Here is a 15,479-nt window from a genome sequence, read left to right as displayed (position 1 = left end):
CTTCAAGGAGCAGGAAAGGACTGTAAGACCCAACATTTTTTTTTTGGCAGAAAGGAAAAGCCCATGCGCCACAAAGTTACTCACATACTCTTTCCTTCCTCACACTTCAGTATATGTGTCCAGCTTGCTTCTTCTGACATCTGCTTGCTCATAAGGAATTCAGTGTTTCTGACTCTTAGTTTTTTAGGAGCAAAAGAGTGTTGGGGGAGTTGTAAGGGCCAGAATAGCAGCAGCAGCAAGCAGCTCACTCCAGGCAGTGAAATCCTGCAGTCAGGGAGGGCTAGGGCTAAATGAAGTGAAAGAGGGTACAGGAATTAAATGTATTGTGTAGAAGTGGGGTAGGAAAAAGGTATATGGACCAAAATAATTCTATGGGTTCAGGTTTGGAAAGGGCTGACTTAATTGTATAATATATGGGAAGGCCAGACTAAACCGGGCCAAAAGTAAAAGCTACAACTCTATTTCTAAATCCCTTATTGTTAACTGTTTATAAATCTCATTTATTTTAGATACAAATTGCAGAAACATCCTTAATAACTGTTATTAAAAAAAAAAATCCTAACCTACAAATCACAAAGGACTCAATACTACCAGTACTTAAACCATAGTACTAGTTCTCATGATTTTATCATAAATTTTGCAATACTGATTGTTTTTTGAAAGCCTCAGCTCCTGGAGTCAAGAGATTAATTGAGAATTTCACCCATCATCTAAAAAAAATAAGGTGTTAGCCCTTCCAGCTGGAAAGAAAAGGTTAAAAACATTCCCTAAACTCTCTGGAAAAACAGAAGGCCAATAAAAAAAACTCTTGTGATTTTTAGGGATCTCTTTTTATATATATATTTCTTTTCTAAGGCAGACCTGGATCGATGTGCACTCTAATCTAATCCATTTAGATTACACCAGTGAATCGAACTCCTGTACCAGATCCCCTATCGATTCGAGTCAGGCCACTGTCTGCCAGCATCCCAGCCTTCTTTGGGGCACCCTGCTACACCCCTCACAAGAAGGCACGCTAGCACTCAACCCACCCTTAGCTGCTCCAGTCGGCCACCAAACAGGCCCCAACCCCAAGCTCTCCCTAAGCAGAGCTCCTCTCCCCAGCCCCGCTCCCCTCCAGCCTACAACTATCTGCTGGCTGCAGGCAGATGGGGGCATGGGGAGGAAAGAGGTGTCTGCCCCCCCTGCATGAACACCAGCAACTGGGCACAAAAGTCCCTGGGCTGGGCCCCTGCCCTGTCACAAAGCACCATATAATGTACACACAGACCTGACATGGAGCCCAGGAGAGGCCCTGTGCTTAGGCACAGCCCCACAGAGCTTGGCCCTGGCTACTACATGCCCAGCCAGGGATTCCCCATAACCCCATGCTCAAGCACAGTCCCACAAACCCAGCCAAGGACCCCCAGGCCCCTGTGCTCAGGCATAGCTCCATGGACATGGGCCTGGCAACCTCACAACACCCAGCCAGGGACCCCCATGCTCCAGTGCATTGGCACAACCCCACGAACCTGCACATCACATCTCAGTTGCTAGAGTCAGACACCCTGCCAGCCAGACCCTAGCATGGACCTCCCCAAGCAGGAGCCAATGTGGGCGGCTTGCCTCTGGTGAGTTAGGATGGAAAGGGCCAGACCACTGGGACTGGGCCTGCATGGAGGCAACCCTGTGACCTGCTAGACTGGCCACTGCTGGCAGGTACCTGGGACATGAGTCCCTGGGGTGCTGCAAAGGTATTTTAGCCCGCAGCTACAGGGTCCTGGAGTTCTAGGGTGGGGAGAAGGGGAGGCACTGAGCAGCCAAGCTGCAGTAGGCAGAGTTGGAGGCACGCTTGTCCATGCCCAGCAGGCAATCAGGGGTGGCCTGGGTGTTTAGCTGCTCTCAGTAGTCTCTGCCAGCTTGTGGGGCCTGCTGAGAGGCATGCAGGAGTGGTCCCTGCCTGCTGGCCTTGGCCCCTCCTTCCCCACCACCAAAGGCAGGATGTATGTTCTGTTCACTGCCTATCTAACCAGGGCACTTTCAAAAAACCATGTAACTTAGATCAATTCTGTTTTGGGACTTCTGAACATCTGTACCTAGCTTCAGTGTTCCACCTTCCCCATTTATTTATTACCCTCACTTTCTGTGGCATGTGTAAAAATCAGTGTTTGCTTATTTATTTATTTATTTATTTATGTATGTAAAATGCCAGCACCATTTGAATTCAATATACACATAAATAATTTGATAGATACAGCTGATAATAGAGATATAAATACTACCGTACAGCCATCACTATAATTGTGACATCTGGGATAACTCATTCTGGGTGTCTAAATCTAATTTAAATTCTTTCCCAGTTTTAACCACGGCTTCAGATCAGATGAACTTAAACCAAGGTGTATGACTCCATGCTACACTGGTAATTCACACTAACTAGGAAATAAATTTTCATTGATTAAGTTGAATTGTTCATACAGAATGCCGGCTTCAGCTTTTTGCCCCTACAAAATAGCTTAGAAAATATATACTGCATGTGTTTATTATAGCTATAGTTGCTATGAACATCTATAACTCTCCAACAATTTCTTTGATTTATGTTCAAAAACATACAGGGCATGAAATGATGCCTGCAACCTTACATTTCCCTCAAGAACATTGTGGAGAAAAGATATATTCCAAAACATCATGTTAGATTCCTTGTTATGTCTCCTTTTTAAAATAAATGTATGGTAATCAATTACACATGCTTCAAAGCAATTGCCACTAGATTCCCCCTAAGAAAAGCTGTTTGAGAGAAGTTCCATTTTTTCCCCTCATGTTTGGGTTCTAATATGAGTCTGTACCCAAATATATATTTGGGTGACTTTCTTATATATATATATATATATAAAACACACACATACATACATATACATACACACATACATATACATACACACACACATATAGTTGAACTCTGTGGCTGTGTGTGTATACACACACACCTATTCTATTGAACTATATATGTCTATTTCAGTATATTCTATTGAAAAATATGTATCAGTTTCTATGCAGATGCAGATACACACACACACACCCATCCAAGCAAGATAGGCGTACAACAGGTTTTCAAGAAAGGACCCTCTTCAAGGACCCAAACTATACTTGAGGGGAAAGTGTTAAGTTTGATTCTCCTCTCTCTCATACTTTTGCCAATCAAGAGTAATTCCACTGACCTCACTCAAGTGACAGCGTTAAATGAGAGGAGAGTCAGGATAGATTCATGTAACCAAGATATGAATGTTTGTGTAAGAAAGTTATTTAAATTTACTTTCCATTACAAACTCTAAACAACAAGGGTGTTTTTCCCAATTTCTTTCTCTGTCCACAAAGTTTCATCATTAATTCTAGTGGATGAACACTTATCTGTCATCAACAGCCAGTATAGGCTAGGGATCTCAAACATAAGGCCTACAGGCTGGATCCGGCCTGTTGACCTGTATCCTCCAGCCTGTGCCGGCCCTTGCCCTGGGCACTACATGGGGTACAAGGTGTTCAAAGCTGCATCTGTTGCTGTGGACCAACCCTCTGTGCTGCCTAAGCACTAAGGCCAGCCTGCATGTCATGGGCAGCATGCACACAGTGCCAGTCCCCAGGGTCTAGCATGTGTGCAGCACATGGGCTAGATCCAGCATTGCAAGAACTGCTAGGGGTAACAGTCTGTTCTGGCATGCAAACCAGTCAAGCAACACTAATCCAGCCCATAGGAGCTCTGGGGCCCAGACAAGTTTGATACCCCTTTCGTAGGCAAATATCACCCTATACTAAAACTAGGGCCAGGGTCTGCAGAAGCAGGCCTCTGTTTCAAGCAAACATGGTCCAATTTATCCTTGCATATAAAACCCATGTTTTCAACATGCAAAAAAACCCCAAATCTCCCAGGTTCAACTGGGTTGTGCTGAATTATTTGACCCCAAAACCCAAATCTCCATGAACTGAAAGCAAAGAAAATATTTGTCTGAATCCCTTTTTCAGTCAAGCTACATTTTTTCACACAGGTCTAATAATGAAGTCTTCAAGAATGGAGGGAGTTAACTGCCTGTATATGCCCATTGCCCATGCAGCCCCAGCTACATAGCATCAACAGTTGCTTACCTATTTTCACAGTGGGAAATAGCAAGGTACTGGCAGTATAGGAATAATCAGGAGGAATCTAGGTCAAATCAGAGGAAGACTGCTCTGTCCCTTTGATGAAATTCACATGCAAACACAATACCAATGTAAAAACAAAGAACTTATTTGTAATGGTTATATCTTCTAAGCCCCCTAAATAAAGGTGAAAACATAAAACTGCTTTGTCTGAGCAAAAGGCACAATTCCTTTGGTTTGACTTTTGAAAAGGCATTTAAAATCAATATAAAACTGCAATATTAGGAAATTTTATAATCATTATTTCAAACAGGCAGACTTGAAAGGTTCTCTTGTTCATGGGGAAATCTTCAGTTAGTTTTTCTAGTACCAGTGGTTCAATCGAAAGATTCACCAACTGCCCCCTGGAGAAAACAGAAGATCTGCATTTAAATGGAGATACAGTATTTCCAAATGCACAGTACCTGGAAGGCAGATACTGTCAAGGTTTCTTAGCGAGTGGATCTCAAATTGTATTAGGTACATTTCAGTGCTGTAACTATCCCCATTTCATAGGACTGCGGCTATTTCCATATCATTTTGCTCTGTGCATACTTGGTAATATTTGTCCTGATCAGTTAAAATTAAACCCTGATCCACCACAAAACCCGGACAAACTAACAAGTGACGACTACTTTATATATAATGTTCTTATATGCACAATGAAGTCCATACTGAATTGCATGGCTAGATATGTTAAATAATTGAAAAGTAGAATGACTTAATAGAGTAGTAAGCTTAGTTTACAATGCAGCCAATTTAGAGTCATAAAAACACTGTGTAAAATTTTTATCTTGTGGTTGACCATTCCATATCCTATTTATTATTCAAAAGTATTTCAACAGCATTTTTCTTCATTAATGTAGCTTCTGATGTTTTAGTTCAAGTCTCTAAATTTGTATTGTTCTCCAAATGTTATTTTAAAACAAAATGACTAAAATTCAGCAAATCAAGGCATAAATGTTACCTGTTATAATATATTCATTTTTCAAATTTTACCTCACACTGACTTTAGCATGCTGTAATATGCATTAATAAATCATGACACTTAAGTCAAATAAATCAAAGCCTATACACATGACATTAAGAAGACCAGTGAATTGCTCCTGCCTGACACATCAAACCAAACCAAACTATAATTTCATAAATATTTTTTCTACTGTATGCCAGCACAAAGGTCTGTCTTTCTGGTAGACAAAAAAAAAAATCATCATAACCTTCCAGAAAAGTTTGCATGAGTGTTGCTAAGGCATGTATGTTTATAGTGAAAAAAGATACTCGTGATCAACTTCAAACACACAGACATTAGTCTAGGCAGCCTCTTGCTGAAATTCTAGTTGCAATTGAAATGTCCCTGTAAACAAGGTTACCGAGAACAGCCCAAGATATCCTTCTCAGCAACACCTTCACCAGGAACCCTTCAGCTGTCTACTTAGCTTGTTATACCTTATCTTGCAGCTCTGACATTCTAATGCTGATTCAAATTCAGGATTCAAAATGAAAGATGAAATATCTTTAACATCACTTAATATTGAAATACTGTTGCAATAATAAGTGGTGCTAGGTTGGAGATATGGATATAGTGCTCTAGTGGTAACCTTTTAATTTCTGAAAAAAATAGAGCAGAATAAGTGTGGTACTGAACACCGTTAATGTAATTGATTTATTTGCTATGTTTCTGATACCGAACACGTTAAAAGCCATGTTTACCTTCCTCTGCCCTTTGCATATGTGAAACTGAAAGTCCCCTTAAAGGAGAACTGTCAGAATCCAGCATACACACAAAAAGTGGTTACAATGATACTTCACAGACAGGGAACAAGAATTTAATCACATAAATCAGTTCCTGATTCTAAACCCTTGGGTATTTCCTATGGAAGTGCAATACAATATTGAATGCCCATGCTTACAACTGAATGTGTGTGGGGGGAGGGGCGGTTTTCACATTTAAACTTAGCATTACATATTTTAGAGTGAAATCTGAGAAACAACTGCACATCAAATAAGTTTGATACTTCACATTTAAGTTGGAAGGGCAAAACTGAGGGAGGAAGGGGAAGAAAAACAGAGGATGTCAAATCTTGTTTTCCTACTAACTTCCTGCTATATCTCATGCACTTCCCTTACACAAGGACCAAGCTGTTCTACCTCTGCACCAGCTTTTATTTAAAGAGAATTCAAATTTCCCTCTCTCACACAGCTGGTGGTAGTGTCTCTCTCTTTTTTTTGTTAAAGTCCTTTTAACATCAAAATCACAGAGCTTCGGCAAAGATATCACAAGGAAAGGAATAAAGCCCCTCAATTCTAACCTCACCCCCCTCTAGTTTCCTTGTGTCTGAATTCTCATCCTTTTTATTTGCCACTCTCATCCTTTGCTCATTTCCTAAATTCAGTCCTCCTGCTGGATTTTTGGCGCTGCGATAAACCACGCCGCTAAACCAACTAATCAGAGAGCTTCCCCTGCAGCAATTCAAAAGATAGCCTCAGACCACTTGCTCCTGTGAATGTTCAGGGCAAAAATAAATAAATAAATAATCCTAGCAGGCAGGTCATATTTTAGATCTGAACATGAGATCACTTCTCAAAAAAACCCCAAAACCCTCATGCTTAGAGCCAGGAGGGTGGGCCATCAAGATGAGATCCACATGCACTGCCTTTGTGAAGGAGGGTGTTTATACCCGAAAGCTTGCAAAAAAAACAATTTTCCCAACTATTTAGTCGGTCTAATAAAAGAGACCACAGTTGCCGTGTCTGGTCTGCATGCACTTTCCACACTTCCCCTCATCCTCCCTCATTGTGCTCGCAAATGCCTGCTTTGTGGGTACAGTCTAAGTCCATGTCCACTGATTCTGGCACTACCACACAAACAGAGGAAACGTGCTCTCCCAGCCCCATGTGGCAAATTCACAATGTCAGGAAAGCAAGGAGGCTAGTGGGAGTGAAAAGACATGAGAAGAACAATCCCCCTCCCCAGCGCCGGCATGCAAGGTTTCCACCAGGCCTGCTTGGCTCTTGTGAATCACTCACAGAAATGTTTAAGGAAGGAGGAAGAGGGTGGAGAGGAAGAGAGGGGAAGCGTCTCTTTCTCTCCCTCCCTTCCTGGGTCGGTCTGTCTCTCTCTCCCTGACTCTGTGCAGCATTTAGGGGAAGCAATGCCATGGGGGCTGCTCCTGGCACCCTGGGGGCCCAAAAAGCAGGCAGCCGGGAAGCCTGAATGAACTTCTGAGCTCCCTGGAAAAGCAGGGGGAGCTGAGGGAGGCAGAGCGCCAGCTGGGGCAGCAGCTACGCACAAGGATCAGTGCCTTCCAGCCAAGTTCCCCTTCCCCTTTTGCAGCCACCCCAGGACCCCGTCCCTAACTCCGCAAAGCCTGGGCACTTTCATAGCGCTCCTGATCCTTGGCAAAGGAAGGGGGGGAGGGAAAGAGGGGGTGGGGGGAAGCAAGACAGAACCTACTGGGGTTTGGATCCCTCAGCAGAAATAAAAATAGCACCAAAATATTTTTAAAAATCCAAACCGAACCAACCCTCCCCCCCCAAAAAAAAAAAAATTGGCCGAGAGCTCCAGCTGGGCGGCTGACCTTGCGGGGTGATTGGGTGCTGAAGTCTGAGGAGTCTGAGTCTCCGGATTATTTTTAGGGACTGACCCTCAGCAAGTGCAAAGGGGCAGGGGCTGAAGCTAGAAGCAGGAGGAGGAGGAAGTGGGGGGGAGTCAGAGAGCTCCTCTCGGCTCCCAGCAAAAAAAAAAAAAAAAAAACACCACAAAAAAAAACCCTGCCCCAGATGCGGGGGGCCTGCAGACGTGCCCGGGGCCGGGGGGTGGGGGAGGACAGGAGGCTCGGGCTCGCGTTACCTGGTCCGGGCAGAACCGCAGGCAGGTTAATCAGGTGAGTCGTCGGGGATTTGCAAGAAGCCGAAGCCGGTTTCTTGGCTAGGAAAGTCTACAACACCATGCAGGGACATTGCAAAATCTTTACGCACGCCTCCTCTAACCGGGCTCCCGCGACCTCCGCCGGAGAGGGGGGTGCCGGCTCGGGCGAGCCCGCCCGGCCGCCGCCCCGCGCCCCCCGCCGCGCTGCCCCGCGCCGGCCCGGGCCCCGCCGCCGGCCGCACCCCCCTGCGCCGCGCCGTACCCCCCTCAGCCCGGCCAGGCAGCGGCGGGGCCGCGGCGCAGCGCCCGGCCTCCCTGCTGCCTTGGTAGAGTCGGTCCGCACTCCGGCTGACCCAGGACGTCACTCTGCCTGTCTGTTTTCTCAATGATAACTTGGCAGGAGAAGGGGGAAGCTGCCAGGTTGGGGCTGGTTGTTGTTGGGGGTTTTTTGGTTTCTTTCTTTCTTTCCCCGGGCTCATGCTACACGGTACGTGCACGTCTCTGGGCATGCCTGGCGTGTGGCTCCGCAGCGATGCAGGCGCACATGTGTGTGCCTCTGCCCGCTTGCAGGGGGGGGACTGCGCTCTCCGAGTGCTGTGCTGCCTTCGCGGGGATGGAGTCGCTGTGTGTGCTGCTGCTGCTGCTGCTGCTGCTGGAGGAGGAGGAATCAGGCATGCGTTCATCTTTTTGTCTTTCATTTTACCTTCAGGGTGACATTCAGGGCCGTGGTCACCGCCAAGCCCCACCTGGGGAAATCAAGGGGGCACCGGCGGTGGGGTAGGGGGAGCCGGTGCCTCCTGCAAGAAGCGGGCTCGTCGCCCACCGCCAGGAAAAAAGACAACGAGCCATTTTCTCCGCTGAAGGGGAAGAGCGGCAGAAATGCCAGATGAATGCACTTGTCTCTAGGATGCAGGCAGCGCCTAGGCCTAACTCAAAAGGTGCTTTCTGCCCCTTAGAAATTTGCTTTCCAGCCCATAAGGGGGGGAGGGGGGAGCCCTGAGTGCATCCCTGTGGGCCTGCGTTCAGTTTAGGGAGCACTAGCGTTCCTCCTAGGGTGAACGCGGCAGAGCTGAAAGGGAAACAGAGCTGGCATTTTGAACGTGGAGGAAGCTCTTCGTACAGAAACTAAAAAAGAAAATCCAAAACGGCCTTGACCAAAGATTACCAGCAGTTAATCTGGTACTGCGACCAGCTGCAAGGCTTCCGGAAAAAAAGATGGAGTTCTGAAAAGCTTCGTGCATGCATTCATTAATAAATGATGTTTGCATAAATCCAGTGAGGGCCCAATGGGGCACCTCTCCCTTTGGAAGTTGAAGGCCCAGATCCTGTGAACGCATGTGCGGCCTCGCTCAACTCATGGGACTTTTCGCATGTGCAAATGTACTCGCGTGCATCAGTGTTTGCAGGACTAGGCCTGATTTTTCAACCTCAACCATAATTGGGGTTTTTGAATGGAATGGCATGCGCACCCCCAGTGCCTGACATGCCAGAAATCGATGGTTATGCGACGTAAAAAAATGCCAGCTTGTAGAAGTCTGGAATTAAAAAGTTGAGTTGAACAGAAATGCAGCTCTGCTGTGTGGCACTTCCTTGTGCCTTTCATTACCTTTTCCTATAGCAGGTCATATAATACCTACGCTTTTAACCAGGAAAAATACGATTCACGAATGATGCGTATGTGTTAATGTGGCCAATATCCACAATTTTACTTTTACTATTGCAATTTTACTTTTTTGCATTTCGTGACTTTCTTATTTTCTCTCTGTGTCCTTAACATGAGCATTAACGTTTTTTTAAAATTTAATTTCCCAGGTTTTTATATGAAATGGGAGGGGGGAAAAAGAACATTGCCTGTGCTTAATAATGTTTTTAGTATTTAACTGGTGTACATTAAATTTTGCTATTTGTGTCTTATTGAGGAGAGATTCTTACTTTTCCTGCTGCTGCAAGAGTTTTCTGCAAGGCTGGATTAATAGGGCAACAGAACATTGTTTTTCATTGCAATGCCTGTATCTTTTGGGGGGAACACCATATTTTTTTAAATGGTGAAAACCCAGAATTTTCAGAATATGGACAGAAAGCAATATAAAATATGAGACATCCATAGACTTTTTTAAATGCCCAAGTTTATTTTCTAGTTTCTGATAGGAAAGCCAATTTTTCCTGAATTTTTTTAAAACATATTTTGCAGCGTATTCAAATGAGATATTTCCAGTCTCCTTCAGGTAAAGTGCCTTGGAGCAAAACAATGGATTGCTGGAAAAGATTGAGAAGGATTTTGAAATATACAGGCTGGTCCCTGACTGTATTGTAATTTTAAACAAGACATTTTTTTGTGGAAAGTTTTTGGTTTTTTGGGTTTTTTTTAAAGTCAGAGGTATGCTGTGGCTCCCCCAGGAGTAAGTGACTGTTGCTCAGCACCTCTCAGGAGCTGAATCTCTGAGCAGATTTTGAATGTGGGACCTGTTGTGCACAAATTAATTTTTTAAGTAGTATCTTCAGAAGAAACCTATCTGTGTAATATATATAATTATCATGAAAGGAAATGAGTAGGCTAGCATCTCCTAAAACAACACTGAAGAAATTGGTCAGCCTTTGCAAGTCAGGCATTACCTATAGGCCCAGGTTCAGCCTGGGTGAAATCTCTGGAGTTTTGCCCCTTTACAGCATAGTTAACTTTGGCCTACAGAGTCATTCAGCTGTTTACTCTTTTCAGAGCAGCCTAGCTTACTTTTGCAAGCATTTTAAAGTCCACTACATCTTCCCCAGTGTGAATAAAATAAGTTATAAATCGGCCATTTTTCATGTAGGCCAGTCCTGCTGTATTTCCTATACCAAATGTTGGGTATGTCTACATGGCAGATGAAAGTTTGAATAGGCTTACCTGCCCTAGCTTTAATCTAACTAGCACAGTAACAAGAGGAGTGAAAACGTGACATTTTCAGGACAGGCTATAAAAGCCCACCAAAGACCCCGGACAGGTTGCAAGCCAATTCTAAAGTCTGATGATATTTTTATTGCTATTAATATTCATGTTACCAGGATTAACAGTAGCAGGGGTACAGGTACCTGTGCTGCAGTTGCATCTTCATTTGCTGAAGATCTTTATGTACCTACGAAAGTTACTCTGGAATAAAGTTGTACATGAATTTAACCAAAATTAATCTGGAATGGCCCTCTGTAGATACTCTTATTCTGGAATAAGAGAGCCTTTTTCTAGTTAATCTTAACCAATATTGAAAAGGAGTAAGAGTATCCATGCATGGAATTAGTCAGGCACATTTACTTTGGTAAATTTACTCTAGAAACCGTTCCTGCAAAAACTATGCCAAAGACAAGTCCTTCAGTGACAGGTAGGCATATGGAAAAAAGTTAGGGGACTCGTTTGGAGTCAGTTGACACTGTAAAGGTAATTTAGACCAAAATTTGATTTATTTTCCATTTCTTTGCACGTTATTCCAGTATCTTAAACTTGAGAGTATTTTGTGTGTTTGTGTATTTATAAATAAATAAATAGCTCTGTATTTATGAACAATTTCACAATAAATCTCTGTGTAACTTACAAAAGAAAGCAAATGTGATTTATATTTCTAGCCTATTCTTCCTCTTGTTGAAGTCAGTGCGAGTTTTTTTTCTTGCAGGATTGGGTTCCTAACTATAAGAATTTTCAGTACATTATTAGAAACAAAAGGGGGGGAAAAAACGTTATGTCCTTTTGAAAACTCAGGATCCATTTGTATTTATACAATGCTCCATTTAAAGTAGAAGTGTCTAACTGAAGCACCCATTAAAAGTCAATAATATTACCTTAATGAGGAATTTCTAATAGACTTGCACAAAATGGTTTGCAGAATTAATCGGGCTTTTAGAAGGCACCTTATGAATAGGGATCCAATTCTGATTTGTCTTACTGTGGTTTAGTCAAGAGAAACTCCACGCAGAAGCCCATGCAATAATGCCAGCATAAAATACGAGCATTAAATCAGAATCAGGTACGTGTGGCGTAATTGGCTTATAGGAACAGTACAAAAATTAAAATGAGCTTCCAACCAAAAAAGTATTATACAGTAATTTAATGGTAAGCAGAAAACTTTTCAAAAGTAATTGTAAATTGTTTCATGCCACAAACCTCCCCTGTGAAGAGGCTGGCTTCTTGCCAGAAAGTAACAAGTCTCTAAATCTAGAACCATATTTGCGAAAGAGGGAGAGAGAAAAAATGTAGAAAGAGAAAAAAGAAACAGCGCATCACAGAAAATAAATGAGCTATACGCTACAATATGTTGACCCTTTAAACGGGCACAAAAAAAGCCAATAGGAGTTATGAAGGGGTCAGGACATGAGCAAAAGAGAGTGAAATTACCCATGGTAGAAAAAAACAAAGCAAATCTCTCAAAATCATTTCATTAGCCTCTTCACTTGGACTTCTTGGGTAGTTGTAGGTCATTGTTTTCACTGGGAAACAAAAGTGTGTTCTTAAGTTAGATAATTGCCTTATCTTCCCTAGGATTTTAGTTTGAGTTAATTCATGCAAGTTAAGAACACATTTTTTCCCCCTACTGAAGATATAGGCTTTATAGAGCAGTTACAAACTATTCCCACGCTGAAAAGGGTTTCAGATCAGCTTTAGTGCCAAGGGCTGTAATGGGACAAGGCCAGTTAGTTGCCAGAGATCCATATACAGATCAAGTGGTTCCAGTACCCCCACACGAGAGATAACGAGGGTCTGCAAATACTATTTCCTTCAATAAGTGTGAGCTGAGGCATAACTGGTAGATTCTGCATTCTGGGCAGCAGTCCCCTTGTCAGCCTCACCAGGCCCCACTTCCAGTAGGACATGCCACTGCTTGGGGGAAGGTGTTGATGATTCTGGTTCTGAGAGGTAATTTAAAATCCCGAATTCTGGTGAAAAACCAGCTGTAGGGCCAATCAAGAGGGTTAAACCCTTGGCTGCTGGTCATGCTGACACTTCCCCCAACAGCAGCTATAGCAATATCTCCCATGGAGAGGTGGAGGATGGAAGGGGCTGACAACAAGGGGACTCCTGCATCCATTCCCCATGGCTAGAGCCTGGAGCCTACTCCTAGTTACACTATTAGCTCTAATGGTAATAGTAAGGTCCTGCAGTACACCCCTGGCCCTAGCTTGATGGAGGAACATTTGAATTTCACTTACTTGTACTTCTTTTATATAAAGCCTGATTACTTAGACTGTATGGAAGAAAAAAAAATCACACTATAAAATGAAAGAGAGAGCCAAAGAAGAATCAGAGTGCTGCTGTTAAGTACCGTATTTACTCAAATACAAACAAAGTTTTTTTCCCCAAACAGCATAGGAGGAAAAGTCCTCTGTCTTACATTCACAGACAAGGAAATCTCATTAAATACACTGTCTAGCATTAAATTGCTGACAAAAGCAGCATCTGTTTAGTCATGGAAACTAACTATGAATTTGATGAAATGGAGCCAATGCTAAGCATGATTATAAAACAACTAGCCCATATTGGGCATACATTCACCTACCACAAGTATAGGTTAGTGCACCCCATCTGAATAAGGTATATGGTGCATGCAATCCCTCTCAGCGCTGACTTTTTTTTCCAAGTCATGGTGAGCCACTACACTGAATAAATTTCAACTTTCTCTGCACTCCCACCACCAAACTACCTTTCTTTCTAATTTCCAGTGATTGCTGTTTCTTCATCAGCCTTAAATGTCTGGCAAATATCACCAAACAGCCCCAAACAACTCACCCAGAATCCTTCTGTCACCCCCTCTCTTAGCCTGTGGCATATGTTACTGTGGGCCTGCCCTCCATGAGGTAGAGTTGGACCAAGTTGCCCTGTGCCTCATCTGCATATAAATTTTTGGAGCATCCCAGGACTTGTAACAAGAACATCTAGTTGTAGTTATGAGTGGTGGACTAATTAGGACATGTATCCTAATGTCGGGGGGTGTAATCTGGAGTACACACAATACTGAGCAGTGCTGAGCTGTGGGGTCAAAATGGCTTGAAATGCTGTTGACTCTGCTAGGGCCCAGGCCCAGGAATTATATCATAAATCATGAGCCTTTTGGTTTTAAACTAATGTCATGCGTAGCTTGTATATATGAGTAGGTACAAAAGTACTACTTTAAAGTGTGTTTATGGAGTACCTGTGCTAAAACTTGCAGTAATTTCAAAATAGTTAATCCAGAATTGATTAATTTTACGTTAAGTCAAGGGTACTACATGCAAATTACTACAGGTATTTTTATTTCAAGGTCAGTCTTTTCAAATTTGCCTTTCACTTCCATGTGCTCAGGGAGAACAGGATCTGACAGTAAGGGTGTGGGGAAGGAGCTTCAGGAAGAAGAGGCTGGTGGGGAGCAGAGGACAAGGAGGGCACCTGACCCACCAGATTTATTTTCCCTGCTGTGGCAGTGGGTGGAGATAAATTCAAGGCAAACCTCCAATGATTAAATTCTATACCTGGAAAATTATAACATTTATACATTTTTGATATAAAGAATCTAATCATTGGGGGGGAAATCATCTTATAGTCAGGGCTGTCTTAAATTTGAGCAAATATGGTAGTTTAGCTGTTAACTGCAGGCCTCATCCTGCTGTTCAGACTCAGGCAAGATTTAACATTGAAGACAATGGGGTTCCTGACCACTGTGTGAGCAGCCCTGGTATGTAATCATATAATGGTATGAAATCTTGCAAACATTGCAGTAAGATCCTTGTATACTGAACCTTGCATGCTTCAGGATGCCCTCAAAACTATATTTATTTCAAGCTCCGCTCCCACTGAAGAACCCCTAAGAATTGGAGACACAACAAGTGGGGTTTTCATGGCTGGAATTAACACCAGGAAATCATTGAAGAAAATGAACGGTTGGCTCAATGGAAACCCCACAAACGGAAACCCCAGTGCACACTCAATGCAGTAAAAGCAGTGAAGGATCTGTCAGAGTGGGCTGGTGATGCTGTTACCTAACACTTGTCTTAACAAACCACTGACTCATTTTCTTTTTGTACCGACAATGTGAATTATGCATTAAACATTAATAGTAAACAGTATATTCTTCTTCTCAAGCATAAGCATCTTTAATGGGAGTTTACACATGGGCATTGAAAGAAATCCCTGAGTCATGCAAATTTACATTGGTTTAATTCTGCAAGGAAGAAGATGCATGTGTTACTAATGCCCATGCTATGTAAACATGACTGAATCAGAAACAATGGGCTCATACTTCATCATACCATGCAAACAATACCACATTTTAAACATGCAGCTTCTAACCTGCTTTAATTCAATGTGCAATTATGAAAAAAAAAGTATGGGGGAACTGTATGTTACAGATCAGAATTTGAGGTGTGGGGCCCACATAAATACTGGATCTAAGCATCCTTAGACAGAAATTTCAGGTTCATATTTAAATCCCACAGTTTGGACTCATCTCTCATATACTCTAGCCTG

At 43.0% G+C, this 15,479-nt stretch overlaps 1 protein-coding gene across 5 annotated transcripts in view; it reads right to left on the bottom strand.

Annotated features, from left to right (window-relative positions):
• The window catches only part of ESRRG (estrogen related receptor gamma), a 516,894-nt gene that overhangs the window by 483,180 nt on the left and 18,235 nt on the right, over positions 1-15,479 (bottom strand). The window contains exon 1 of one of the 5 annotated variants that reach the window (XM_090048889.1): positions 8,000-8,133. The exons of 1 other annotated variant lie outside the window; for it this stretch is intronic. The gene's annotated coding sequence lies outside the window, so the exon portion shown is untranslated. Of the gene's footprint in view, positions 1-7,727; positions 7,961-7,999; positions 8,134-15,479 lie in introns of those variants that run through there. 3 more of the 5 variants (XM_090048897.1, XM_090048869.1, XM_090048915.1) reach the window with 3 other exon arrangements.

The sequence above is a fragment of the Crocodylus siamensis genome, chromosome 1, assembly GCF_052110815.1.
Source record: "Crocodylus siamensis isolate JL-2025a chromosome 1, ASM5211081v1, whole genome shotgun sequence".
Classification (NCBI taxonomy): domain Eukaryota; kingdom Metazoa; phylum Chordata; order Crocodylia; family Crocodylidae; genus Crocodylus; species Crocodylus siamensis.
This window is presented reverse-complemented; position numbering and strand designations above follow the sequence as displayed.